This window comes from Bacillus rossius, chromosome 7 (genome assembly GCF_032445375.1).
Source record: "Bacillus rossius redtenbacheri isolate Brsri chromosome 7, Brsri_v3, whole genome shotgun sequence".
In the NCBI taxonomy this organism is placed as follows: Eukaryota; Metazoa; Arthropoda; class Insecta; order Phasmatodea; family Bacillidae; genus Bacillus; species Bacillus rossius.
This window is the reverse complement of record NC_086335.1, coordinates 61357373-61365496: the sequence shown is the minus strand read 5'-3', so window position 1 is coordinate 61365496 and position 8124 is coordinate 61357373.

Genomic DNA, 8124 nt, shown 5'->3' with positions numbered 1-8124 from the left:
TATACTACCGAAACATTACAAGTTCAATTCCTGTGGTGATACATAAACTGCGTGATACATAAATTTACATGTTTGCGTGTGTGTATTTGCCACAACTTACAGTTTATTTAGTACACCACTGAGTTAATTTACATTAACAATGAACACTTTTAATTTTTAATATTTAAAGAAATTGTAGAATTTGTTGAACAACGAATACCCTGAAGCTATTTTGACGTGACAACGTCTAATAAATCGATGAACGTCAGCTGCACGCACAAAACGTGTCCCGTAACGCACAGTGTCCCGTTTCGTTGTGTCCCGTTACGCTCATTGTACGCTTGCGCCTCATCTATCTCTCTTCCACTCGATTGGAACAACCATCGATTTGACTTTTTCGAGGCACATTAAACTTGAAACACTCCCATTCGTTTCCTACTTTTCCTATCATCATCCTATCCTTAACAGAATAACACAGATTGGAAGAAGTTAAATAGCAAACATGTATAGAAATTATAGTTAAAATAATCTGTTCGTTAAATTAATAAACATATTTGAATTAATGAGTGTAAATAAAAGTAAATTTATCAATTAAATTGTAGATTTCATTTCAGTTCTTCTTTGTATCCATACAAAATAGTGATAATTCAATAAAAATTATTCAATTTTATTCATAAAAGTATGCAATCATTTCATCAATGATTTGTTATGACGTTGTCACGTTAAACTATCGTCCGTAATTTCAAATAACCGACTTTTCTTAGAAAATACGCCGTATTTCGACTTCCGAGTTGTATGTTTCGTTCTGAATAAAGGTAAAGCTACACATGGACAAAATAATAGTGTTTTACCATAGGTCTAACCAGTTTTACCAAGAATGTTTTTTATTAATGTTAAAAGTAAGTGAACTCACCGTTCGTAAATTCACGATGATAGCCCTACAATTTTTCTAAGATCCCTGGATATTATGTAACCAGATTTCTTCGTAAATTGAAGACAAAAATTTTCAACAGTGTGATATTTGTTTACAAGCACTGACAGAGGCCGCCCATGAAATGTGTAACAGTCACTTTGAACGGTAGAATACAACTTAATTTGCGCTCTAATGAAAATTATCGAATTGAAAAAAAATTTAAATGAGGCCATATTAGTGAGACCTTTTTTGATACGATTCACGCACGAGCTGAGTATCCCAAACTCTCTTTTAATTTGAATTAACTGATCAAGTCTCCATCTCGTCATACAAACATGCAATTAGGTAGCTTTCGACAACTGATAAATGAAGATTAAACGTACCTTAGCTTTCGGTGCACTGCAAGTACCAATATGGCGGCCGTTTGTTCACAAATGTGACATCTGTGCCTGAATTGGAAGGTTAAATTGAAAAAAAAAAGTAAACTCATATCATTATAATGATTCGTTTTTGACTTTATATAGGTATATATATACATGTTAACCATTAATACTTTGATCTAATTTTCTTCGGAACATCTTAGCTGCAGTGTTAATAAAAGCAGGTTAGAGCAGCTGATGCAAACACAAACAAACGTTCGCCATGTTGGTTTGCGGGAATCAAGGGGAAAATATGGGGGGAGTGAACGGCTTCGCGTCTGACGGCTGTATGCACTTCAATACGAAAAAAAAATAAAATTGCATATTATATTTACTAAAGTATAATTTTTAAATTTTTTTTTGCAGCGGGGTTTTGTTTGAATGTATTAAACTACAAATACCAATTAGAGTGAGACAAAATAAAAGTCATAAAATTATATTAAATACTAAAATACATATTTTCATTAAAAAACAATTTGTTGATACTATCAAGTAAGATAACAGTTGACTCATACTACGGTGTAATTTAACACAGTACAAATTCATCATCATAAACGCTCAATTCGACGATCAAATCGACACTGATCCTCCACCATCGACACTCAGTTCGATACTCATTTCCCATCATCGACACTCAATTCGACACTCATTTTACACCATAGGCAGACAATTCTAAACTCATTTTCCATCATCGACACTAATCTCATTAGTCATTTTCCAACCATCGACACAATAAACGTGTAAATGCTAGAGACCTGTAAAATTCGCTATTTCAAATCCCTAAAGGATAGACTCCATGATCCTGTATGCGCTCGTGCAAATTACATCTGCTTATTGGTTACCGACTCGTTAACACCTGTTGACTGGAATGATCGCGTGATTCGCTAATTCCTCTGTTAAAGAATTTTTTCATTGGCCCGGAGTCCTTCAGATAAACTGTGGCCCCATCACTGAAGCAAAAATTGGTTGTCTGTAAAGTCGGTTTACGGACGATAGTTTAACGTAACAACGTCATAACAAAACATTGATGAAATGATTGCATACTTTTATGAATAAAATTGAATATTTTTTATTGAATTATCACTATTTTGTATGGATACAAAGAAGAACTGAAATAAAATCTACAATTTAATTGATAAATTGACTTTTATTTACACTCATTAATTCAAATATGTTTATTTATTTAACGACCAGATTATTGTAACTATAACTTTTATACATGTTTGCTATTTAACTTCTTCCAATCTTTGTTATTCTGTTAAGGATAGGATGATGATAGGAAAAGTAGGAAACGAATGGGAGTGTTTCAAGTTTAATGTGCCTAAAAAAGTCAAATCTATGGTTGTTCCAATCGAGTGGAAGGGAGATAGATGCTGCGCAAGCGTACAATAAGCGTAACGGGACCAAGCGTAACGGGGCAATGTGAGTAACGGGACACTTTTTCGTGCGTGCAGCCGGCGTTCATCGATTTATTAGACGTTGTCACGTCAAAAAAAAATGTCAAAAGTATTTGGACTCTATCCTATCGCGAAATGAATCCGCGAATTTGACAGGTCTCTAGTAGGTAAATGCCCGTGATGACGCACCGCAGAAGTCCGCCCGGCGCCCACAGTCCCGGTCGAAGCCGCGCGGGACGTGGGCTGCTCGCACACGCACACGCACACGCACACGCACACGCACACGCACACGCGCGCCCGTGTCGGCTCCTCGGCCCGGTTACCCACTCAACTCTTGACCTACGTTACGGGTCCCGGCGGCGATATCCAGGCGCGCCGCAACTCCCGGCGACACGCGCCTTGGAATGTTGCCCTGCCGCGTTGCACACCACCACAGGAATGCGCCGTGGGCCATTTCAAAAAATGTAAGCAAAACTAACATCGGAGATTTTTGACGTGACAACGTCTAATAAATCGATGAACGCCGGCTGCACGCACGAAAAAGTGTCCCGTAACGCACATTGTCCCGTTATGCTCATTGTAGGCTTGCGCCGCATCTATCTCTCTTCCACTCGATCGGAACAACCATCGATTTGACTTTTTCGAGGCACATTAAACTTGAAACTCTCCCGTTCGTTTCCTACTTTTCCTATCATCGTCCTATCCTTAACAGAATAACACAGATTGTAAGAAGTTAAATAGCAAACATGTACGAAAGTTATGGTTAAAATAATCTCTTCGTTAAAGTATTAAAACATATTTGAATTAATGAGTGCAAATAAAAGTAAATTTATCAATTTAATTGTAAATTTCATTTCACTCCTTCTTTGTATCCATACAAAATAGTGATAATTCAATAAAAATGATTTAATTTTATTCATAAAAGTATGCAATCATTTCATCAATGTTTTGTTATGATGTTGTGACGTTAAACTATCGTCCGTAAACCGATTGTACAGACAACCAATTTTTTTATATTTGGTATAATTTTTGGAACAAAGCGACGCCATGTTAGTTTAAAAAAAAAAATTTTTCAATCCATAAGAATTTTTTGACGTGATAACGTCTTATAAATCGATGGACGCCGGCTGCACGCACGAAAAATTGTCATGTTCCGCCTGAGCCGAGCGTGAAAGAACTAGTCAACCACCGTGCGATACAATCTTCTATAATATCAAACATGTTAAGGTGATCTTTTTAATTAATTGTTCGTGATTATATTCAAACAAATTATTTAAATTAAATTTTGCAAAAACTGTAAATAATATTTAAAAATTAAAAAGTATGGAATTTTTCATCGATGTTTTCTTATGACGTAAACACGTAAAATTATCGTCCGTAAACCAACTTTACAGAAACCCCCCTTTTTTTTAAAGCAGATCTCACATAAAGAGATTTCCAACTGCCATAACATTGTATCTGTACAACAGTATTATTACAGTTGTACTCCCCGTACAAATTCATCACTTAACGACACTGACAATTCTTAGCTGATAACTTCATGCATTCCATTAAACTATATACTAGCTATGCTTCAAAGAAGCCAGAGTTTTAAAATTAAACCACAGAATATCGTTACGGTCTAAAAACTGTTGAAACAAATCTTCCGTATTTTCTATTTTAGCAACCAAAAATAAAGCAGTCTACTTAACTCTTCTTAAGTAAGATAGTCTTCAGGACGGGCATAAGCTTCTACAAAAATACATACCAGAACTTTAATTATTTTTACTCCGAATTTCTGTCCAAAGTAAGTATTAGGAGTAGAGAAAGTTTTTAGGCCAATTTTTTGTATTGTTTTAAAGTCGATCAGTGATACTGATGAAATATAAATTAACTTACAAGTTTTTGTTGGTTCTATTTTTGTTCCACATGCTAGCAGAAATAATTTTAATGTTTCCTCTAACGCTTAGGCCTAAATAGTCTTGCTTTTTTTTTCTTAGTTTAGGATGCCATTGTATAGCACAGGTTCCGCTTAGAGCTTCCAGAAGCATAAGTTTCAGAGCCTCTACATATAGCAGCAATTATGGACGTTTCTATGGAATAACCTGTGCCACAATACTTCACTCACAAAATCTACAATGAAAATCATCTTAATTTATTGTGAAATAAATATTTTCATTTATATTAAAATATGAATTTTTTTAATAATTTAATAAATGCACATTTTTCGTTATTAATAAAAACACTTATCACTTTAACGGCACCTGACATATGTTACGTTTCTGCTTATTTATCATATAATACTCCAATGAACGTCCCAAACTGACTGAAAATGCACGAGCATTTACAAGTTTCCAACATCGTTGATATCCCAAAATAAAATCGGTCATCTGATTTGCTAAAGTTTCAACCTCACAGAAAACACTATGCAGGAAATAAAACACAACCAGTACACAAAACGTCTTTTGAAAACCAGCCAGCGCTCTGGTAAACCTTCCGTAGAGCTACTGCGACTATAACCGTTAGTATGAAAAATTAAAAAAGGAAACTTCCATCATGGCATATGGATAGAGACCGGAAATATTCGTGGATTCAATGACCTTCAGGATTGACTCCAATATCTTCTACACTCTCGGGCAAATGCCAACTGTTCATTGGCTGCTGACTTGTGAGTCGTCTCGACTGGGTGGCCTGTGATTCGACACTTCTATGAGTGAGGGTATCTAATTAGCCCTCAATCCTCCAGATTAACAGTGAACCAATGGCAGAAGCAGCACTAAGGTACAATTATTTGAATTTTAGTATAATACGAAATGAATCCGCTAATTTTTCAGGTCTCTACATATGAGCTTAAAAGGATGCCAGCCATTTTGACTGATCTTCCGAACAACTGCAAGGAACCTTACAGAACCTCCGATGAAGTCCTTGTTTGAAGGACGAGTCGTTCGTGTCCTTACATGCATCCTTGTGGCATTTGAGGATCCTGTGGCGCTATCTTTAAAAAAATTTAACTATAGTCAATTGCTTAGAATAGACAGCCAGCTGAAGTCTAGATCCTTTTAACGTTTATCTTCTACGGTCAAATGATTAAATCTGGTTTTAAAATGGTACGTCTCATTCGTCCGTCAGTCAATCACATGACCAGCAGCCAATCAGATGGCCCGGAAAATTACATCCGTCCGTCCGTCCGTCATAAACTTTGACTTGATGTAAGTTTTTGGACATACGCCATTGCTAAGAACTTTTTCTGTTGAAGAAAAACTAATAAATAAAATAAATAAATAAAAATAAAAATAAAAATACTCAAAAAAATATACAAAAAACACACAAAATTAAGCAAACAATTGCTGTTGTCAACAAGGATATGAACACCACATTCCTGTTTCGGAATATTATGTGGTGTTAATATCCTTGTTGACAACAGCAATTGTTTGCTTAATTTTGTGTGTTTTTTGTATATTTTTTTGAGTATTTTTATTTTTATTTTTATTTATTTATTTTATTTATTAGTTTTTCTTCAACAGAAAAAGTTCTTAGCAATGGCGTATGTCCAAAAACTTACATCAAGTCATGCACTCCCATTGCACAAATCTTTTAAAGATAACGTCATAAACTTTACCAAGCTTTAACTTTCGACGGACGAACGGGTGAAATAACCTCCAAAATGTTAGCAAGATACCTTTTGCCGGCGATCTTTACTGTTTTACAAGGAATTTAAGAATTTCTATTTGTTTAGGTGCTTCCACTTAATGTTTTTAACTTAAGTTTGAACACGTTTTTAACAACTAAAAATATTTTAGTAAATATCAGAGCGAAAAAAAATTGAGTTTAATGAGTTTTTAAATGCTCAACATGCATGATATCCAATCTAATATGCCTATAAAAGATAATTATTCACAACTATCTAAGCCTTCTGCTCTGTTAGCAGCATCAAAAAATAGAAAAGTATTTGTCAGACGTGCTGATCATTGTGAGCCCACGGGGGCCCGCCTCGTCAGGGGTGTGTGTGTGTTAGTGAGGCGGGATGATAAGCGCGACGCTCGCTGGTGCTTCTAGCGCGGTGTAGCCTCTAAGCGCAAGGCTCTGAACTGGCGAGCAGTATTCTCGTCGTCACAGGATAACTGTGAAATTTTAGCGGTGACCGTAACATTATATGACGGAGAAATGAAGATAAAGGTGTAATGCAAATCCCTTAAGTGCTTTCAAGAATCTGTACCGGTTGTTTTACGCCTAAAAATTACTCTGAAAACACGCGTTTTAGCCATTTTAACTCTTCTGAAAATACAATTTAAATACTTAATCCGATACCAAAAGTACTTTCCGGGCCTCAGCGAACTCTTAAATGCTTTTCGTAAGCAGATCCCACTCGGATATCCTGAGTAGTTTTGAAATCGCGTTGTTTTTTCTGAAGCTCTGCTCACCGTGTGTGTGCCCGGGTAGGCGGAGTCCTAAACGTGGAATTGTAAAAGTTTATAATTGCCTGAAAACACTGTGCAGATTTGCAATTCCAAATAATTGACGAAAATAACATGATATTTGATACACCATTTAGTGTTAGCGTCGAAAGAAAACGTATATCCTTTCACGGCTTTGGTTAAGACTGCAGTGGTAAATTAATGACACCTTCCAAGGTCCGTACCCAAATAAATGAGAATTTCGATGAGTTTTAGTCTCTCTTAGCTGCATGATAGCGCCAAATAACCGCAGCGACTTGTAGGCAAACTACTTAGTCGTTGTAGAACGCTCTGACATTACCTTTACTAGCGCGCGGTGTCTTGCAGTCAAACTAAGAACGCTTCGAATTCCTTACTTTTATAACGTTTGAATTCGGTCATTTTTGTAAATAAATAATGTGTTCACAACTTCCAAAACAATAAAAAAAGTAAAATATACGCAGTTTCTAATACAAAACTAGATTTTTTATAAGTAAAGTACTTTTTCTCAAATAATCTACTGTTAAAAATATATTGAGCAGACTTTACAAGCTGGAATACAGACCTTGGGTATATAAACTTAAAAGCCCAGAACAAAGAACATGCAGAGTTAAATTTATTATATAATTTGGAATATGATTTATCATTGATCATATTATGTATCGAAGCTTATTTACTGGAATTTGAATATTAATCGTAAACTAATAATGATACAAACTGACATTTTCCGATCATAGTTCAAACTGCGATTGCTCTTTTGAGTATCTTGTATTTTTAGCTGTGATTCTATCACATTTCAAGCAATTATCTTCTGCTGCAATGGTGAGAGTAATAATTATGTAAATGGTAAATACCAAAGACTTAACTTCACACATAAATACACTATTTAATGAATTTATAATAACTAGTGTAGTTAAAATATGCTGTAAAAGAAACTCTGTTACAAAGAACAATTATAAATAAAAATCTTTAGAAAATCACTAGCTTAAACCTAAAATGTGTGT